General features: G+C 40.2%; 2 pseudogenes across 2 annotated transcripts; both read right to left on the bottom strand.

The window, feature by feature from the left end:
- Positions 1-1,087: 1,087 nt before the first annotated feature.
- On the bottom strand, positions 1,088-22,232 carry LOC308689054 (scavenger receptor cysteine-rich type 1 protein M130-like; annotated as a pseudogene). Its single transcript has 18 exons — positions 22,176-22,232; positions 21,887-22,080; positions 9,179-9,475; positions 8,715-9,029; positions 6,367-6,681; positions 5,938-6,252; positions 5,487-5,810; positions 5,093-5,410; positions 4,634-4,936; positions 3,498-3,812; positions 3,193-3,393; positions 2,999-3,094; positions 2,764-2,823; positions 2,494-2,562; positions 2,323-2,391; positions 2,113-2,163; positions 1,938-2,000; positions 1,088-1,749 (listed from the first exon to the last, which is right to left on the bottom strand). The product of its transcript is annotated as a scavenger receptor cysteine-rich type 1 protein M130-like (transcript).
- On the bottom strand, positions 6,894-8,510 carry LOC308690121 (scavenger receptor cysteine-rich type 1 protein M130-like; annotated as a pseudogene). Its single transcript has 4 exons — positions 8,342-8,510; positions 7,779-8,093; positions 7,348-7,648; positions 6,894-7,206 (listed from the first exon to the last, which is right to left on the bottom strand). The product of its transcript is annotated as a scavenger receptor cysteine-rich type 1 protein M130-like (transcript).
- Positions 22,233-22,521: the final 289 nt, after the last annotated feature.

Here is a 22,521-nt window from a genome sequence, read left to right on the forward strand (position 1 = left end):
ATCTCTTCGTTACTGTTAAATCTTTTTTTTTTTTTTTGTCTTTCTTAAATTTCTTTATTACCTTTAATCACTAAATGATTTAGTCCAAGTAGGAGGGGCTTAGCCTTTTTAAGAGGGCCTCTCAGTGTTGTTAGTGTGAGTTGGTTTGCAGGTGTTGCTCTGTTTTGGGTCAATTTATTGGCATAGCCAAAAGTTTGTTTGCGAATAACTTTGAACAGTTTATTTTATTTTTGTTTAGTCTTTTTTGGATTTTCACTGTAAATACCACTTGCACTCTATTGGAAAACCTTTATTTTTTTTTCACTTATTGGAATAAACACAGAACTTTTGACTTTGTCACTTCATTTTTACGCCTCCATCTGCCGGTACATTCAGAGCAGTGGTGCTGCTACTGTTTGAAACATCTTTGGGGCCTCTTTGTGGAAGTTGGCACACCTGTCTCTGTTTCAAGGTCTGTAGCTATTGACTCTGCAGAAAGTTAGCGACTACTGCACACTTTGCATCTCAGCATGCGCTGACCTCGCTCTGATTTTACTTGGTCTACCACTTCGTGGCTGAGTTGCTGTTGTTCCCAATTGCTTCTACTTTGTTATAATACCACTAACAGTTGATTGTGGAATATTTAGTTGTGATGAAATTTCACAAATGGACTTATTGCACAGGTGGACATCTACTACAGTACCATGCTTGAATTCACTGAGCTCATGAGAGCGACCCATTCTTTCACAAATGTTTGTAGAAGCAGTCTGAATGCCTAGGTGCTTGATTTTGTACAACTGTGGTCATGGAAGTGATTGGAACACCTGAATTCAATGATTTGGAGGGGTGCCCCAATACTTTTGGCAATGTAACCCCACTGCTGATGAACGGGACTCCTCCACCTTAAAGAGACACTTTACTGAGGAGACACACACATGATAAACTCACCCAGCCGTCATGAGAGTGAATGTGGAAAACACTTCAGTGTACATACAGCGCCAGAGTCTGACACCTGCAGAGAAGAGATACAAGCACTGATAACTAACTGCTGACCACAAACACTGAGACAGAGAGACATATCAAAGTACTGCTACAGAATAACAGTTTACAATATTTTATAGAACTTTATTGAATTTAGCATTTTGTGTACAAAAAACGTTTGCAACATTCCTCAATTTCACAATATAATAATAATGACATAATATCCATGCACATAGTCAGTCTGATTTTAATTGCTAATTAGAAAACATTAAAATTAATAAAAAACAAACAAACATTAAAATTGGATTCAAATATAAAACAAGTACATAAAACAAACGTACAAGTACAAATGTACATGCTGTGTACGTCTGACTGTCAAAAAACCCTCTGCAGGACATAAAGTGAACAACATGCTCTTCTGCTCAGTTCAAAGAGTCATTACAATCTTTTGATGTAAAGATCCTTGATCACAGCTGCTGTTTGTAAATTTACTTCCCAAAGTACATTCCAACGTTCTTTAGCAAAATATATATTTCCACCATCAGTGGGTCTACATTCAAAAGAAATATGATATTTTTTATAGGTTGAAGATGCTGTGAAATATTAAAGACTGGAGCAGTGGAAGTTAAAGCATCCAAAATGTTACATAAAAGATTGATGGACAGCAGTGGAAACTTCTTAAACTCTGCAGAAAACTTAAAAGCTTTGAAAGGATTTGAGGCAGTGGGTGTGGTTTCAGTTATGAAGTTCCTCCCTGTTTTCCTGGCTCCTCCCCCACATCATCATAGTCTGTTAGTAGAAAACAAGAGCAAATTAATTTATCAATATATGCTTTAAAAATTATTATAAATGAACACATCAAAATTGGCAGTCAAGTTAAATGAACTATCATGATCGCAGAAATGTATATTTGAAAGTGATTATAAAAAACTAAACGTAAACGTTCAGTGTAAGGTAAAAAGGTGTCCGTAACGTACCAAACATGTCACTCATACATTCCCTGATATTCTTCATATCATCATACTCCTCCTGAACACCCTCTAATATAAATGTTTCTATAATTAATTCCATGAGTATAAATGCCACTATAATTTGACAATAAGACAAACAAATAAACAAACAAAGAAAAAAATTGTAATTTGAATCCCACACCTGCTTTATCCTTGGAGAATTGTCGTACAATGATGACATCATCATAGTTTTCTGGCAAATCAAAAGAGACAAATAGACAAAATAATGAAAAATTAAATGCATCCATTAAATGTGCACAATTTGGGATTTTGAAACAGAGCAAATGTATAATTAAAATGCATATAAATCTATATTGTTAAAACCTGTAGAAATGAAAGAAAAGAAATAAACCTGTATCACGAGATCTCAGTCCAACAGTGATTATATCATCATAATTCTCAGGTGTGATTTGCTGCTCTCCTAAATGAGTTAACAGCAAGGAGGAAATTAAAAAGAACTGCTTTAACTATTCAGAGGCCCAATAGTTCATTTAATTTAGTGAAATGAGTTAAAGTCACTGACCTTTATTTGGCCCTTCAGTGGTGGTGATGTCATTATAGTAGTCAGGTGCGGCTCCTCCTGCAGAATTTGCTTTAAAAAGAGTAGATGAAAGAAACAAAAGATTCAATAAATCCTTATCTGAATTATTACATGATGCTGAATAGTTTATATAATTTAAACTCAGTAACCTGCTAAGTGAATGTTTTTAATTAATTTATTGTGACATTCATTAATTTCTGTATGTAGAAGATTAGATTTGAGTTATATTGATTTATATTTGAGTCCTCTAACCTGAAAGAAGCTCATCAGCATCTTCATACCCAGAATGCTGTTCTTCAGAAAGGACACTTCCTATTAAGAAGTAGATTCATCGGACACACACGTTCACAATCGTAAATCAGCTAAAATCCCCAATTCCTTTAAATCTCAACACTAACACTGTATAATTTCAGATAACATACAAAAGTCCCACTATGAATAAAGTGATTATGATCTCCTCAAGTCAGACTCTATGACATTTACTCACCCCTCTGAGTGAAGAAACTCTGTCTATTACTGGGTCTGTGATGAAGCTCCTCATAAACGGCCTCAGTCGTCGTCCTGTGTCTCCTCTTAGAGAGAGCTGTGAGTGTAGACAGACAAACCTGCTGTCAGTTCACAACACATGACTGATCACACACTGAATAACAAACAATATGACAGTCTCTGGATCTCTCCTACCTCTCCTCATCACTCTGTTCTGCTGAATCAGTATAAGCAGTGGCACTAAGAGCAGTAAGAGCAAAACTCCCAGTACAACCACAAGCACAGAGAGAGACACTGGAGGAGTTTGTGGAGGAGTGACTGATGTTGAGCGCACTGTCTGAGAAACTGGAGGAGAAGCTGATGTTGTTGTGGCAGGAGTAGTGGACACTGACAAATCTGGCAAAACAGACAAAAACACATTGGAAAAAGCCAATACACAAATATTATAACCACTTAAACAATTTAAAAATGACAACTATTGCTCAGTGTTTTGCTGTGACCTGCACAGGTGAGTCCAGCGTGCTCTTTGTGGGAGCAGTCAGTGTGGTTCTTCAGGGAGAGAGGACAGTCCCACAGGTGAATCTCATTCCCTCTGCACTCGACTCTGTTCAGCCACACAACACCTTCACCAGCACCAAAGACTGAATTCCCATCAGCCCTCAGTGCTGCTCCACAACCCAGCTGCCTGCAGACCACCTGAGCATCGCTGATGTCCCACAGATCAGCACAGACTGAACCCCACACAGCGTTATGATACACCTCCAGCCTCCCAGAGCACCGGCCCAAACCTCCACTCAGTCTGAGAGGAAGGCGTTCTAAATTGCACATAGAAGACAACACATTAATATCCAGAAGAGTACTATTCTGGTCACATAACTGTTATGATGTTCTTTGCCATCAAATTAACTTACCTGAAAAAAAAAAAAAAATCAACTTACCTGAACACTGTCTCTGGTAGGGAAATGTAGACCATGTCAAATAGCTTCGAGGGGATTCAAGACTTTTATGTTCTGGATTCACAAGTTAGAGCATTATAAACATTATTCATTTTTGTTAATGTTTATTAATAAACATGCTAATGTTAACTAATGAAACCTTTTTGTAATAATGCTGACAATTTACAATGTCGCAATGACTGTCTTTTGGCAGTGCCGCAGCTGTCAAGAGTTCAATGTGAGTAGATGACATGAAGCGGCCTGAGTTAAACTACACTGATAAAAGGTGGGCGTTAATTTCCCAATACTGCAGATCGCAGTGAAAATCAGTGTGATTTTTGTCCCCAAAATAATAAGCAGCAGTCATATACCTTATATGGTGAGTATTTTAACTTCTGGTGCTGCAAGCCATGCTCCTTTTGTCTCATCAGTATTTGGCACAGAATGCAATTCATACATGTGTGTGGGGTAGTGCTCAAAACAGAATTCCTTAATTTTATTGGCTTGACCCTGAGATTATTTGTATTCTTAGTAGTGTTTAAAAAGTTTCTGTTTAATTAATTCACTTGCTATTTTTATCTAGTATTAACATGGGTCACTATGGAGACCAGGAATAGGACAACGGACATTCGAATCTATCATGGCAGCACTCATTGGTTGCTCAGGAAAAAAGGTGGAGAATATATTATATTATACCTTACCTGAGCAGGTGATTTTAGCCACTTCATTTTCACCACAGTCATTCTGTCCCCAGGGTGAAGATGGACACTGCCACAGATTTGTATCATGTGGTCGACATTTTACTTTAACCAGCCAGTTATGAGCTGATTCCACCCTTGTTAAAGATTTGGAAAAAGCACCAGATCTTCCACAGTTCAGCTCTTGACAGATCAGACTCGCTGTGTCTCTGTCCATCTGGTTCCAGCACACATTACCCCAGGATCCATTGTAGAGAACCTCCACATTCCCTTCACAGCCCTCAGTTAACCTGATCTCTTTAAACTCTAGATGGAAACATGAACACAACCTAATAGCTTTCATCGAACTCCATTTATTTCAACTACTGAATTTTATATATATATATGGATGACTGAAATATACCAAATAATATTTTAGATTTTAAATGTTACAAAATAGTTTTGTTTTTTGGTTATGTTTACCTGAGCACACGACTCCTACATCCTCCTTGTGTTGACAATCATGTTTCCCCCAGCCTGGAGAAGAGCAGTTCCACAGGGACGTCTCATTCCCCTCACACTCCACCTCATCCAGCCATATGGGTCCAGAACCAGGACCAAACCAGGCTGGTACCTGCTGGTTACTGAGGGCCACTCCACACTGCAGCTGTCTGCACACCACATGGGCATCTTTAATATCCCAGGAGTCATCACACACTGTCCCCCATGAGCCGCTGTGAAAAACCTCCAGCCTCCCTGCACAGTCTCCCCCAGAACCCACCAGCCTGATGGACCCGCGACCTGATATTCAGAGAGAGAAAAACACATTATTGATCACTAACAACTGAAGAATCTGCACAGATGTTGTTGTTCTCACCAAGGCAGGTGATTGACAGCTGTTGTGTGGAGCTGCAGTTGAGAGTTTGTGGAGAGCTACAGTTCCCCAGATGAGCTTCACTCCCAGAGCACTGGAAGCCCGTCACACACTCATGACTGTGTTCAGGATTGGATGAAGAGGAGCCGGAGAAGTTCAGCACAGAGCCACAGCCCAGCTGTCTGCAGACCACAGAGGATTCAGTGAGACTCCAGGAGTCCAGCAGAACTCTCCTCCAGACCTGATGGATGGAAACTTCCAGTTCCCCCTCACACTGTCTCTCTCCAGACAACCGCACCAGACCGTCATGAACAGCCAGAGAGGAATCTGAGTGAAAGATGTGATATTAAGGTATTGCAAGGCAATTTATAACTTTTCTTTTCCAATAAACCATAATCAAGATATTGCAAGGTATTTTATGCATTTAATTTATTTTTCAATAAAACCCTCTCACCAGAGCAGATGACTCCAACATCTCGTCTATGAGAACATTCAGCTCGACTCCATGAAGAGACGGAACATTCTGAGAGTTTTGTTTCATTCCCATCACAATCAAACACATCAGCCCAGATTTCACCACTTCCCTCTCCAAACCAGTCTGATCCCACAACAGACACAGCAATCCCACAATTCAGCTGTCTACAGAGGACACTGGCAGCTCTCATATCCCAGCATGCATCACACACTGTGCCCCATTTACTGAGGTACTGACGCTCAACTCGACCAGAACAGGAATCTGAACCGTTCACCAATCTAAGGTCACTGTAGCCTGAAAATAAAGAGATTTTAATAGTGCAAATTACTTTAAGTAAATTACTTTTTTTAATTACAAAATTTTTTGTACATATGAACTCTAAAGAAATGGCAAAAATGTATACTCAACCAGAGCATATCAATCCAACAAAATTGGCATGGGAACAGTTGTGCTTTTTTGAAGATAATAGTGGACAGAAATACAACTGAGGCTCATTTCCTCTGCACTGAATCTCTTGTGTCCACATCTGAGCGTCTCCTTTGCCAAAAGCATCTTCTCCCAGCACCTGTACAGGAACCCCACAGTCCAGCTCTCTACACACAACCTCTGCATCCTGCTGGTCAAAGGCAGTGTCACACACTGAACCCCAGGTGTTTCCATGAACCACCTCCAATCTCCCATTGCACAGGTGAGGCCCATCAATAAGTCTGGAATGTTTATGATCTGTTTTATATATTTGAAATCAGTACAAAAGAGACAGCAATGGGTTATTCAGAGAAGCATGCTTATTAGTATATACAGTAACAAATACTTCCCTAAATTACCTAATTTAGAACATTAAGAATTGCATAAAATATACATCATATCAGATTAGTTCTGTATCTGATTAGTAATGATATTTAATTATCACAATAAAAATGTCTTGAGGATCAATCTCATTCACCTGAGCAGATGACTCCAGCATCACTAAAATTATTACATTGTGCATTGGCCCATCCTACAGATCTACAGTTCTTTATTGTGTACTCTGATCCAGTACATCTGATGTGATTCATCCAGACTGGTCCTGATCCAGGTCCAAAATGAGCATCACCCAGAGCATCTACAGGTTCTCCACAGTCCAGCTCTCTACACACCACTGCAGCCTCAATCATATCCCAGTGATCATCACACACTCTTCCCCACTGACCTCTATGAAGAACCTCCACTCTACCAGCACAGCGACTGTGACCACCAACCAGCCTTACTCTCCAATTGTCTATATAAAACATTTTGGCAGAAGAGGAAGGAAAAAGTTAGATTTAAAAAAAGTACACAATGGGGGTGCCATATTTTGATACTACATAAAATTTCAATATGGGGAAGTGAATCTGAAATGAGAATTAGTACCAACCTGCACACACCAGTCTTCTTTCGTTAGAACAGTTTTTTTTATGTGATAGTGATGTTGGACAGAGGTGAATCTGAGACTCATTTCCTCTGCACTGAATCTCTTGTGTCCACATCTGAGCGTCTCCTTTGCCAAAAGCATCTTCTCCCAGCACCTGTACAGGAGCCCCACAGTCCAGCTTTCTACACACAACCTCTGCATCCTGCTGGTCAAAGGCAGCGTCACACACTGAAACCCACGACTGATCATCAAGTATCTCTAACCTCCCAGAGCACCGAGAACCTCCAACCAGCCTGACTCCTGAACAAGCAAGAACAAGAAAATAAAAACTTGAGAGCAAAACACTTCAAACCAGGTAGTCCCTGAAGATCTACCTTCCTCCAAAGTTCAGTTCCATCCCTTATCAAACACAGATGAATGAGCTGTTTACCTGAGCAGATGACTCCAACATCTCTACTATGATCACAACTGTCTTTACCCCATCCAGATGACCCACAGTTCTTCAGTGTTGACTCTGATCCTGTACACCTGACTTGATTCATCCAGATTGGTCCTGATCCTTGTCCAAAATACGCACCACCTAGAGCATCTACAGGTTCTCCACAGTCCAGCTCTCTACACACCACTGCAGCCTCAATCATATCCCAGCCATAATCACACACTGTTCCCCACTGTCCATTATGAAAAATTTCCACTCTACCACTGCAAGGGCTGTTACCACCAACCAACTTCACACTCACACTATCTGTATATTGAACAGAAAGGAGGAAACATGAAGAGATATGCAGAGAGAGAGAGAGAGAGAGAGAGAGGGAGAGAGAGAAAGAAAGAAAGAGAGAGATGAAAAATAACATACTTTTATACTATATGTTCGATCTAGAGATATAAAACTGAAGTAGAAATTAGCTTCAACCTGCACACATCAGTCTGATGCTGTATTCATGTGAACAGTTGTGTTTGTGTGATGATACTGCACAGAATGAAATCTGAGACTCATTTCCTCTGCACTGAATCTCTTGTGTCCACATCTGAGCGTCTCCTTTGCCAAAAGCATCTTCTCCCAGCACCTGTACAGGAGCCCCACAGTCCAGCTCTCTACACACAACCTCTGCATCCTGCTGGTCAAAGGCAGCGTCACACACTGAAACCCACGACTGATCATCAAGTATCTCTAACCTCCCAGAGCAGTGAGAACCTCCAACCAGCCGGACTTCTGAAAAAGCAAGAGAATAAAAACATTAGAACAGGATTTTCTATTTTTAAATTTGTGAAATATGGTGAAATATAAAACAGCAATAAATAAATAAATAAATGTAGGTAGGTGACTTCAATGATAAAATAAGTTCAGGGGTTTGGAGAATCTCACCTGAGCAGATGACTCCAGCATCTTCAGTGTGAGCACAATAATTTTGACCCCATCCTGCTGATTCACAGTTCTTCATTGTTGACTCTGATCCTGAACAGAACACAGCACTCATCCAGACGGGTCCTGATCCTGGTCCAAAGTGAGAATCATACAGAGCATCTACAGGTTCTCCACAGTCCAGCTCTCTACACACCACTGCAGCATCAGCCATATCCCAGAAATCATCACACACTGTTCCCCACTGACCTCTATGAAGAACCTCCACTCTACCAGCACAGTGACTGTGACCATCAACCAACCTTACTCTCACATGGTCTGTATATAGAACAGAGAGAACATACATGAATACATATTTAGAAAAAGAGTCAAAGATAGAATGAAATGAAAGAATCACATAATGAGAGGATGGATATTTGGATACTACAATATTCTGTCTGGAAATTGGAATTAGTTCCAACCTGCACAATTCAGTCCAACATCATTGTAATTAGAGCAGTTGTGGTCATCTAATGGTGATGTTGGACAGAGGTGAATCTGAGACTCATTTCCTCTGCACTGAATCTCTTGTGTCCACATCTGAGCGTCTCCTTTGCCAAAAGCATCTTCTCCCAGCACCTGTACAGGAGCCCCACAGTCCAGCTCTCTACACACAACCTCTGCATCCTGCTGGTCAAAGGCAGCGTCACACACTGAAACCCACATCTGATCATCAAGTATCTCTAACCTCCCAAAGCAGCGAGAACCTCCAACCAGCCGGACTCCTGAATAAACAACAACAAAAAAATCATATGGTATTTATGGACCTCTAACAGGAGTCAAAAACTTCCTAAATTTTAAATAAAATAGTTCTGTGTTGTGTTTTTGTATTTTTCACTGTTCACTGTAATGTAGAAATCATTTAGGAAGAAAAATGGTCAGTGGTTTTTTGAATGTTTTTTTGGTTAAATACCTGAAATAAGGTCTGTGATTAACATAAGGAAAATAGATTTAAAAAATTTTGTCAACAACATAAAATACATTAGTAAAGTATAATCAGTATAATATGATTTTTTAAAGCTTTTACTTGTGTTGAAAGGCAATTTCAAAAAGGCAATTGCTAACAAGTGGCTAAAAGGGATTACAGAGGTTGTCGTGGACATTACACCAAACAGGTAAATTATTCTACTCACTAGTCGCTTCGCTTCCAGCCTCACTGTGTTTATAATCGCACTCTTGCAAACTATTTGAACTCAAACTTCCATGGATTTTTTTTTTAAGAAGAAAAAAAAACACAGAAGATCTTATTGATGGTGACGTTGAAGTCACCATCAATAAGATGTGACCATGTGACATGGTGTAGTTTGTTTACTTTTAGTAATTGTATTTAGGCTTCAGAATTCATAAAAGTTGTGTAAATTTGTGAATATTATCATAATGAATTATCTTGACATATTATCTTGTAAAGCATGTTAATACTTCAACTGTGGCTGCATTATTGATTTGCTGGTTGCAGACAAAGGAGTTAAAAACAAGAGCCATCAAATTAAACACTTTTTTCCCATGCTGTAAAATCAAACACTCAAAAAAAAAAAAAAAAAAAAAAAAAAATTGGTTTGAGTAGGGCCAACTTAAATTATACAAATAATTTCAATCAAATAATTTTTTTTGAGTATTTAGAACTTTCTTTTTTATTTGAGTTCACAAAACTGACACATTTTAAGTAAGTTTAATTGGTTTATTGTTTTGAGTTCTATGAACTTGTTTCTTTTAATTTAGACACACATTTAAATTTAAATGAAACTGGGCTGGGATTTCTATTTCCCAGCATGCTTTGCCATGACACTTAAGTGGGAAATTTAGTAGTGTTTAATGTTTTGTTATGCTAGTTTAAATGAGTTTCTATGAGTAAGATGAGAGATGAGTATGTTGGGGTTACCATCATGGTGATGAGTGGAGCATGAGCTTGGTTTGAGAACAGTGTATATTAATTGATTTAAATTGCTGCACTCATTCTGTCAGGTTCCTCTTATACCACCATCTTGTTTAGTCCTTGTCTGGTTTTCACTAATTGCACTCACCTGATCCTCATGTGCTCTGATGCCTTTATTTTATATTGTGCTCCTTTCCCTCATGTACTGGTTCGTTGCGTGTGTATGTAGTGTGTGAGATTTTTGCTTGTCTACTGATCTTTTTAGACAGTGTTCCCTGCCAGTTCTAGTTTTTGTATTTTATTCTTTTGAGTTTGCTGTAGTCTAGTTCCAGTTTTTTGCTCTAGTTTTCTCAAGCCTTATTTTTAGTTTCTATTTTGATGTTTTTTTTTTCTATAGCCAAGTTTCCACTACTAAAAATATTTAAGTTGAGATTACATGATAATTAATTATTAGCTTAATCAAATATTTCAAGTTAAAAGCAATTAAAATGTATGATTACAAAATATAATCTGCAAGTTCTGCTTACTTAAACGTAAAATTTCTTAACTTAAAAAAATTGATGTAACTGATTACCTCAAATTATTTGAGTTTTGCCAACTTATTTGGGTTTACAGTGCGTAGTGAACCTCACACGTTTGCTTTCCTTATCATAGAACATGGATTAGATCAGATGTAATATTTAACAGATAAACAGCCATTGGAATGTTACATGTAGCAAAATTTTTTACTGAATAGGTTGTGTGCTCTTCAGATCAAATAAAAAAGAAAAGTTCAAGATATTTTTTAAAGTGGATACTAATAAAGTGGGACCTGTACTTTAAAAGTTTTTATCTGTGTGATAAATGTCACGAATCCGGTCTGTGGCCTTCTGCCCGATAGCCACCAGAGGTCGCTTCTCCATCATATTGACTCACACAGCACACTGGACTGCATTTCCCATCATTCATTGCACGGACGACACACCCAGCTGATTACACTAATCACTCTCCCAGCTGAGAACTATCTCACAATCACTATCACCAATTACACTCTTTATAAGCCTTGGACTTTCTCTCTGTGATCGCCGAGTATTGTTTAGCGCTTATCCTAGCGATAGCTACTCTACGGAGCCGAGTTGTTTATGCCTTGCCTGTTTTCTTGTGTTTTGACATCTGCCCGTGTTTCCAGGATTAACCCTCTGCCTTGCCCTTTGGACTCTGTTTGCCCCTCGTTTGGATCTTTGCTTGTGTACCTGGATTATCTCTCTGCCTGGCCCTGTTGGATATTGTTTGCTAATCGTAGACCCACGCTTGCCCTAGGATTTCTCTTGTGTCTTGCCCTAACTAAACCTGCTTGCCGTTGTCTGACCCTGCCTGTTTACTATGTTTATGAATAAAAGCTTGCACATGGATCCGCACGCCTCATGTCTTGTTCGCCCCGTAACAATAAACATGACAATATAAGATTAAGCTTATAAAAAATAGATTTTACTATTATAAAACACAGATTTGTGAACATTAGTGGAACTGAAGATATCAGAATGTGAAGAAATCAAAATAGACTATTCTTATTTTTTTATGGAATATTGCAGTATTTAAATAAATGATGTTGAAAAATATATAATTTGCCCTCATAATCCATAATCAAAATAACTTCCCCTCCCTATTGCAGTGACATCTCTTCTCTTCTCTGATTATAATGGGCAAATTCCAATAGGCATTTTTGCGCCCTTGAAGGGCACTTCGGGAAAGGGACGCCATTTGTAGGGGTGTTCCAAACGAAAGTGAACAGCTGGATCCCTTCACGAAGAGCCCTTCCACAAGGCCGTTGGCGAAGGGTACATGCGATGGTCACATCAAGAAAATCATTTTATCTTTAACACTTTACAATACTGGTGCACTAATACATTAGTATACAATACTAATACATTAAAGGCAGGGTAGGTAGGATTTTTCTAAAAAAAAAACATTCCAGATTTGTTTAAACTGTCTTTATATACCAATACATAATTAAAATGTATTTTCAATTTCAATTAAAATTATTTCCATTCACTCCACCCCCTCCCTTCTGAGCTCCTTCCAAAGCCACGCCCCCAAAACACATGAACGCGCGACGCCAAACGCTCAGGCTCAGCTGGAAGACGCATTTATTTACCTGAGAAGAGCAGAGAGGAAGGAGCGCATGCAGTGACATCATGTCAGAATCACATGTAATAAAATACCTAACTTTATCACTATAAATATAAACAAATACGATTTATTTTAGTACTCACTATCAAGCTAGCATATCGATACGGGTAAAGTTTAAAATATACTTTGTTTGATTCGGTAACAAGCTATATTTATAGGTAATGAGCTATATTTATAAGGCAAAGCTAAAAACAGGTTGCATTAATACACGTTTTTCCATTACCATCAGTTACACTGTGATGAAGGTGAGGTCAGGGGTCAAGGGCGAAGCAGAGGAGGTCGTTCAAGAGTGCAGGCAACCAGGGTCCGAGGAAGTAGTTTTTGCCTTGTTTGCCTTCGCTGACTGCATATGCAGGTGCTTTGAATTTTGAAATTACTGCCATAATTTTATTCTTCGTAGGTTCTGCGCCTCTCTTGCACTCCTCAAATCAAACGGGTGCGCGCGCATATGGGCAGATCTAGCAACAGGGGTGGTAGCCATGGTTGCAAGAGTGAGTGACAGTCGCCCAAACCAATCAATTGTTTCGTCCCGAATGGAAATAATGAGCTGTGTTTATTGCAGATTAAAAGGTCTACAGTCACTCGATTTTTATACTCTCTTTTTCAGAGCATTTACATTTTAATTATGTATTAGTATATAAATACAGTTTAAACAAATTTGAAAAAAAAAGTTTTTTATAAAAATCCTACCTACCCAACCTTTAATTCAAGCTTAATGCACAGATCATCACATATTAATGTATGACTCATGAAGAACTAAACCATTAATTAATGATTACAGCATCAGCAAAATATTTAGTCTCAGATCAATATTTCATGTCTAATTATTTACTTATTTAGCAAATAGCCGTGTAATAAGCGGGATAATGTGCCAGCTGGTTGTTATCACAGAATTGGCTGGATGTACATTATCCCCCTTAGCTTGCTTACTTAGCTGATGATTCGCAAAGGTATAATTATGTTATGACTTTACTTGTTGAGGCACAAGACTATTAACTAATTGTTAGGACCCTGGACCACAAAACCTGGAACCCTGGTCACAAGTCACACGGTATATTTCTGGCAATAATATTGTAATCGATTTTTCTTTAATGCCAAAAATCATTAGGATATTAAGTAAAGATCATGTTCCATGAAGATATTTTGTAAATTTCCTACCGTAAATATATATAAATAAATAAATAATGCAGCAAAATCGCGAACATAAATAGACAACTTTAAAGGCGATTTTCTCAATGTTTCGAATTTTTTGCACCCTCAGATTCAAGATTTTCAAAATAGTTGTATCACGGCCAAATATTGTCCTATCCTAACAAACCAAACATCAATTGAAAGCTTTATTCGGCTTTCAGATTATGCATACATCTTAATTTAAAAAAAAAAATTACCCTTGTGGTCCAGGGTCACATAGCCTACTGTATGTCATTTTGGTTTTGCCATTCACACTAAGCCATGGATTTCAAATTCCAGTCCTCTACAACCAGGATTTCACTGTGCCAGATGGACTGCCTCATCCAGTACCTTGTTGTTCATGGCACAGGTATTTTTCAGGTTAAGCTTGAGGTCTAGGATTTAAAGGCAGAACACTGAGAACATGCGGCTGGGGCTGGGCACTGCCATTTCTTAACACTGTGTCTAGACCAGACAAAGACAATATTATCCATTATAATCAGTAATATAACACTGGATGCGGCGCAACACTACATGACACAACAAAAACCCTGATGCCACATTCTAATTCTGACGTACTCCAAGCTTTTGCACTTATTCTGTTACGAAGGTCAAATGGGCTTGCAATGGTCTGTCATGTCCAGTGAATAGAGCTGTTGATGTCAAACATCGACGTCAAAATGAGATGTGCAAATGGATGAGTTTCGATGCCTCAGTTAAGAAAAAATGCTATTTAAACTAATCATACATTAAACCAATTTCAGTGGGGATATAACTTTATCTTTTTACCTAATTACCACTGAAAGACATTGCCAAACTGATCCTAAAATAATATGCAGCATCTTGATCAAGTCTTGACTTTTGACGTCAAATTGATATCAAGGTGCCAGCATTGATGTCAATGTGATGTCCATATGATATCAATTTCACATCAAAACCATGACATTGATTTGATGTAAACTGAATGTCAAACGTATTGACCTGCATATACATAAACCAATTTCAGTGTGGATATTAACTGCATCATTAAATGAAAGACTGTCACAGAGCGTTTTTCCTTTTGCATTGGGAATGAAAAACATGACAAGGGAAAGGTCGCCTGCAGTTTTCAAAAATAATCATTGACATATGATTTAGAAATGACTTTACAAAATTCAGTGTGCTAGTTATTATTATTATTGTGGTGAAGTGCCGTTTACGGATAGATCCGCCCCATGATTATTAACCGAGCAGTATTTAAGAGTATATAAAGGGCATCCCCAGACTAGAATGTACATTTCCTGAAGAAAATGTTAGTGGTGCTTGCAGTGGCAAAACTCGGCACTCGGTTGCTTCATTATAATGTGAGATTTTGGCAAAATGATTGAAAAAAAAAAACAAGAAAAACAGAAGAAAAAAATTATTTTATGTTTTTTTTTTGTTTGTAATCATTTTAAATTATTTAGCATTTTATGCAAGCCAAGTTGGTGAAAGGGTCCCAACTTTTGGTCATGTGACAACAAGGTGAGGTTTTGAGTACAGCTTACCAGAGCAGATGATCCCAGCATCATTAGAATGACCACACAAATGTTTATCAAATCCTGATGACCCACAGTTCTTCAGTGTAGATTCTGATCCATTGCACACAACATATTTCATCCAGATTGGTCCGGATCCTGGTCCAAAATGAGCATCACTTAAAACATCTACAGGTTCTCCACAGTCCAGCTCTCTACACACCACTGCAGCATCAGCCAAATCCCAGAAAGTGTCACACACTGTTCCCCACTGACCTCTATGAAGAACCTCCACTCTACCAGCACAGCGACTGTGACCACCAACCAACCTCACATTCACATGGTCTATTTGTGCAAAAGAATGAATGACAGAAACAGGAAAATGGAGAAGAAAAGATAATGAAAATAACAACATAATGTTCTCATAAGTATATTAATAAATACTATAGATACTATGTGGCAGTTACACATTAGTCAGCAGTTGGATAATATTATTGTAAATAAATGTTCGAATTGAGATTATTTTCCTCCTTAAATAAAAGTATGAACCTACCAGCGGTAATGAGTTTTAACACAAACATCAGGACCATACAACTCCAAATCAACATCTTCTGCTGGACACACATTATTTCATCAGCTCAGAACACAGCACAAAACACAGTTTCTCTACATTCCATCAAACATACTGAAGAAACTGTGTCTTGTCAGCCTCCAAATGAGAAGAAAGAGCCCTAAAATTTCCAATCACATTCATCATTACCTTATTAGACACAACAGAGGAAATCATCAAACAACTTCAGTGACAAATCAGAAGAGCCATTTCTGATTTTAACCATATATATCAAAAGAACGTCAGCACTGAAAAGAACTCCTCCTCCATATTGAGACACTTCAGCGAGAATGCACACACACACACACACACACACACACACACACACACACACACACACACACACACACGCACACACACACACACACACACACACACACACACACACACACATAGGAAACTTTCAAGATTTCTGAGAGGAAGCACCCCAGGATATTTACAGCATTAGACCCAAACACCTGCTGATACAGATACTGATAACTGCTCAAATGAAGAAAACATGATCCTTTAAACTTTAACGCACATTAGGTTTAAATTTGTGCAAATATATTTAACAATAGCAGAAAAAAAAATATTTAGCAATATTACAGTTTTTTACAATCACTTTGCTACTATTTTCAGAACATTGATGTCATTTTTCTAAACTCTAGACACAAAACTCAAAACGGTTATCACTTGTAACACAGGCTATCTAATGTTCAAAACACTGCATTGTGTATTCACATCTTTAAAGAAATCTTGCACTTGCACAATCATTGGTTCAAAAAACAAATTTACTGTGAAATACCATTGAAACATAACTATAGATCACACACACACAAGCAAACGATAGTTTCACTGGGTCATTGTTCGTACAATCATTAAATATTGTAGAACAAAATAGGCGATACAGGTTTCATTATGGCACTACATGTACAGTAAATACATCTCTGTAAAAGCACTGCAGTAATAGAGAGAATACTACAGTGGAATCATTGAACAAAGTTCGTAACATATTGATGCAAAACACTACAGTACAATCACAACATAGGTTTATTTGAATCAAAGCAAAAATACTGTAATAAGCTATGAAAAGGAAAAGACTGTAAAACATCAAATGCAGTGTTCCTCAACTTGCTTGCTTGTACTGTAAGAAACAGAACAGGAGTGATTACTGTACAGTGCTGTCAATACTGTACATAGTCTGAAGAGGTGGTACAGTATTTGGGACCATAGACACAGTGTCTGATGAAGCATTATGATCAAATATTATAGGCTACATCCATGGATATTGTAGTCTAATTGGTTCATGCTCCACGCTAATTGGTGACAATGAATATCGTTATCTTGAAACTTTCATGATTTACAGTAAACATGGAAGATTGTTTGTCTGTTTCCATACAACTATGCATTAAGAGTAATGCAACAGTAACTTATCATTTTGAGCAGTTGTATCAATTGATAGTTAGATCATTGTAAGGAAATGAATAGACACTCATTTGAAATGTAATGTGTGAATTGCCTTTTGGAATAGCAGTACTGTGATGTTAAGTTGTGTCATATTGAACAGGTGATTTTTGTTGAATGAACAAATGATCTAAGTTTTATGTGTATTGTATCCAAGCAATTGAGAAAAGGGTTAGAGTTTTGAAAAATGTGCATTTTGATCATTGGTTGTGAGTTTTGTGTCTAGAGTTGTGAAAAATGACATAGAGGTTCTGAAAATAGTAACTAAGTGATTGTAAAAAACTGTAATTTCCTTAAGTAAAGAAAATTCGGACACCCCAAAAATAACATCATTTGAACCCTTTCAGAACATAATCTTATACCATTTCCTCATTCGTGACGGCATTTGTGAAGCTCAAACATTTAAAACTGTTACCTGCATTATTATATGTGTATCCTAGAGTATCTTAGCAACTACATGGCAACACCCTAGCAACCACCCCAAGTACCCTAGCAACCAAATAGCAGCAACATAGCAACCACCCAGAGTACCTTAGCAGCCGCATAACAACCACCTCAAGTACCCTAGCAACCGCAAGGCAACACCCTAGCAACCACTCCGAGTACCCTGGCAACAGTATAGCAACACCATAGCAACCACCCAGAATACCCTAGCAACCATGTAGCGGCACCCTAGCAACCACTCCGAGTACCTTAGCAATCACATAGCAACACCCTAGCAACCACCCAGAATACCCTAGCAACTGCATAGCAACATTAGATCTATCTAATATTTCTTATCTATCTATCTATCTGTCTGTGTCTGTCTGTCTATCTATATATCTTATAAGCTGTAGTGCCTTCAAAACATTCAAACTTCAAACTACTTCAAACTGAAAATATCTGGCAAAGCATTGTTATTCGTCATTCTTATTCTTCTTCCAAACAAAGCTTCGACCCGAAAATCGTCCCGCACCATTTGCCATAGACCCATGAATGAGGTGTCAAATCATGTGGATTAATGAGGAGAGGTGTGCTATATCTTTTAGAAGTGATCGGATGTACGACGTTCACCCGGTGGGCGAAAAATTGGGTGAAAAAGTCCCATAGACTTTGCATTGCGAGGAATTTCAATGAATCGTATAGCTCCTGGTGAGAATTTCGTAGAAACATGTGGGTTACCACATTTGAAGAGGTTGGCAGGCTCTGTAAAGTTGGAAAAGCTTCTCAAAGTTCCCCCGGACATACTATGGTGAAGGGACAGCCCATGAAACAGGCATTGCGCATACATGGTTTTCCTACTATGGTAACTTGCATAGGGATTTTATATTGAACATAACTCTGGATCACAATGTCATAGAGACAAGGGGGCGGGCTCATTTTACTCAGGCAACAAATCACTTTCTCAGCATCATTGTGAACTTATCAAGCCACGCTCTAGCAACCATTTAGAGCACCCTAATAACACGTTTCATAGACTTCCATTCAAAGAGGTCAAAGGGATATCTTTGGATTGAAGAGTCATAGAAACATGAGGGTAGGCTCGTTTGACTTGGAGCAGCAGACAGCCAATCATGAATCACCTTCACTAGTTCCTAGCCACGCCCTAGCAACCATTGTCGGGCACCCTAGCGACCCAAATCCAAAGAGGGATTTGCTTTTTCACATGCATGTTATAAGTGACTCAAACTCACAGTGCTTTCAGATGGAGCAGTGTTTACAGAGCCATACATCAATGACAAAGCTGTGCATAAAAAAGAATCATAGATTATTAAAAAAATATATCCTAAAAAATAATCGCAGATTTGCGATTTCAAAATCGCAATAAGCCAACTCGATTTAAAGGGTTAGTTCACCCAAAAATGCAAATTACGTAATTAATGACTCACCCTCATGTCGTTCCAAGCCCGGAACGGCATCTTCATCTTCATCTTCGGAACACAGTTTAAGATATTTTAGATTTAGTCCGAGAGCTTTCTGTCCCTCCATTGAAAATGTATGTACGGTATACTGTCCATGTCCAGAAAAGGTAATACAGACATCATCAAAGTAGTCCAAGTGACTACAGTGGCTCAATCTTAAGTTTATAAAGCGACGAGAATACTTTTTGTGCGCAAAAAACAACAAAAATAACGACTTTATTCCACTATTCATTTCCTTCTCTCTGGGCCCCGAGTTAGTTCACGTAGTATAACTGCGTAGCCCTTCAGGGTTGTACGTCACATGCATCACACACATGACCAGCATCGGCCAATAGTGAGCCTACGTGTGACGTACAACACAGATGCGCAGATGTGACAAAACAAAAGTCACGCTTTTGACACAGATGTGTTTTTTGCGCACAAAAAGTATTCTCGTCGCTTTATAAACTTAAGATTGAGCCACTGTACTCACAAGGGAGGCCGGCGCCTCCATGTCATGATTATATTGTCCGTATATATATATATATATATATATATATATATATATATTAGGCTATAGGCTAGCCTACTATGTACAAAAAAATCAGATGAGCCCAGAATATGAACGCAGCGCATTTAATTTACCATTTTAGGACCGCTTAATGTGGCTTAATGCAGATTAGAATGTCCTCTTATTATGTCGAAATAACGACTTATTAGGTCGAAATAACGAGATATTAGCTATTTTGAAATAACGACTTAGGCCTAATATCTCGAAATAACAAGATAAGTTCTCTTACGAGAGGTTCTCTCGTATTGCGTAAGTTGCTTACGCATCGGGAAAGTCTTCTTTCTTCGAGATCTGAAGCCAAAAATTATCCTTAATTTTGTATTCATTGTCAACGCAGTGCGGCAGCCGGCAGACCATGGCAGGCTGTATGAGCGTGCTCATTGGCTGCTCAGCGGCAACTGCTTAAGCCTATCAGTGAGCCCTGAGTGACGCCCTCACGCCTCACACTGTATGTTCCCCGTCCAAAGCCACCGGGACTTTCGACGCTGTGTGTGAAACGGCCAGTTGTCGCTGCATGCGACCCGCCGTGTCTAAGCACCGAGAGTGCACGTGCCGAGCCCGCCCCTCCGTTTTCGAGCTCTCGAGTCCGCGACAAGCGGCGGTCAGAGCCCGGAGGCCATTCTGCCCCTGGCTGCACATGCGAAAGCGTGGGAAGCTATTCCAGGTGCGTCAGAATGGGTGCTAAGCACAGTAAAACAGGGCTATACTCTGCAGTTCGCTCGCCGCCCTCCGCGCTTTCAAGCACGTACTGAGACCAGAGTGAATGGGGAAGTAGCACATCTACTTCGAGCAGAAATAGCCACACTTCTGTGCAAAGGGGCTATAGAACCGGTTTCCCCTTCTATGAGCGAGTCGGGCTTTTACAGCCGTTATTTCCTCGTTCCCAAGAAGGACGGAGCTGTCAGACCAATTTTGGATCTGAGACGTTTGAACAAGGCTCTTATGAGAAGACTGTTCAAAATGCTCACAACCAGGCAAATTCTCGCGCAAATTCGCCCGAGGGACTGGTTTATATCTCTCGATCTAAAAGACGCATACTTTCAGATCCAGACAATACCCCGTCACAGGCCGTTCTTGAGATTCGCCTTCGACGGTCAGGTACATCAGTACACCGTCCTGCCTTTCGGCCTGTCGTTGGCACCCCGTACATTTACGAAGTACATGGACACGGCTCTCGCTCCCCTGAGGGGTCGGGGAATGCGAATCCTGAACTACTTGGACGATTGGCTAATTCTAGCACAGTCAGAGGCCGAACTCATCGCCCACAGAACAGTGCTTCTAAGCCACCTGGACAGCCTGGGGCTCACGGTCAACTGGACCAAGAGCTCATTAGTGCCCAGTCAATAAACCTCTTTTCTGGGTTTGGATCTGGACACTGTGGCAATGACGGCCCGCCTGTCGACACGGCGCGCGCGCTGCATTCGACGCCTGGCCGCGTCCTTCCAGCTGGGCAGCACCTCACCTCTCAAAACATTTCAGAGGATGCTGGGTTGTATGGCTTCAGCTGCAGCAGTGCTTCAGCTGGGTCTGTTATGTATCCGCCTGCTACAACGCTGGCTGAATGCCCGAGTGCCTCACAGAGCCTGGGCTTCCGGCGGCATTCGAATCAGAGTGACTCAGAGCTGCGTTTCAGCACTGAAGCCCTGGTTAGCGGCCGACTGGTACCAGCGGGGAGTGACAATGGGAGCCATCTCACACCGCAAAATTATCTCGACGGACGCTTCCACCACAGGTTGGGGCGCTCTTTTCGAGGGCAAACCGGCTTTTGGCCTGTGGTCAGACCAGGAGAAATGCCTCCACATAAACTGTTTGGAGATGATAGCGGTCGAGAACGCACTCAAGCGCTTCCTCCCATTCATACAGGATCACCATGTGCTAGTCCGCACGGACAACATGTCCGTGGTGTCCTATGTGAACCGACAGGGCGGTGTCAGGTCCAGGAACCTCTGCAACCTGACAGAACGCCTTCTCGTGTGGGCTCACCGCTCGTTGCGCTCGCTGAGAGCCGCGCACGTGCCGGGCCATTTGAATGTCGGCCCACACAGACTGTCCAGAGACATCATTCCCCCGGGAGAATGATCCCTGCACACTCAGACAGTCCAGTTCCTCTGGCGCCTATTCGGCAGAGCGGAGGTCGACCTCTTTGCGTCCAAAGACAACACTCACTGCCCGATATTTTTCTCGAAAAGCGAGGACGCGCTGTCCCAAACCTGGCCCAGCCTCCGGCTGTACGCTTTCCCTCCGATCTCCCTGTTACCACAGGTCATAGCGAGGATCAGGGAAACGCACCACCCAGTGCTTCTCATAGCCCCGCGTTGGGAGAACCAAGTCTGGTACCCAGAGCTAGTGAGGCTGTCGCACTCACCCCCATGGCCGATCCCGGTGAGAAAGGATCTCCTCTCTCAAGCCGGTGGATCGATCTGGCATCCCCATCCGGAGCGATGGTCTCTGCATGCATGGATAATCAACGGATACCCGTTGACCTGCCAGAAGGGGTTGTGAACACGATCACACAGTCTAGAGCTCCCTCCACGAGACGGCTCTATGCGTCTAAAT

Source organism: Scardinius erythrophthalmus, assembly GCF_964197995.2.
Source record: "Scardinius erythrophthalmus genome assembly, chromosome: 4".
Taxonomy (NCBI): Eukaryota; Metazoa; Chordata; class Actinopteri; order Cypriniformes; family Leuciscidae; genus Scardinius; species Scardinius erythrophthalmus.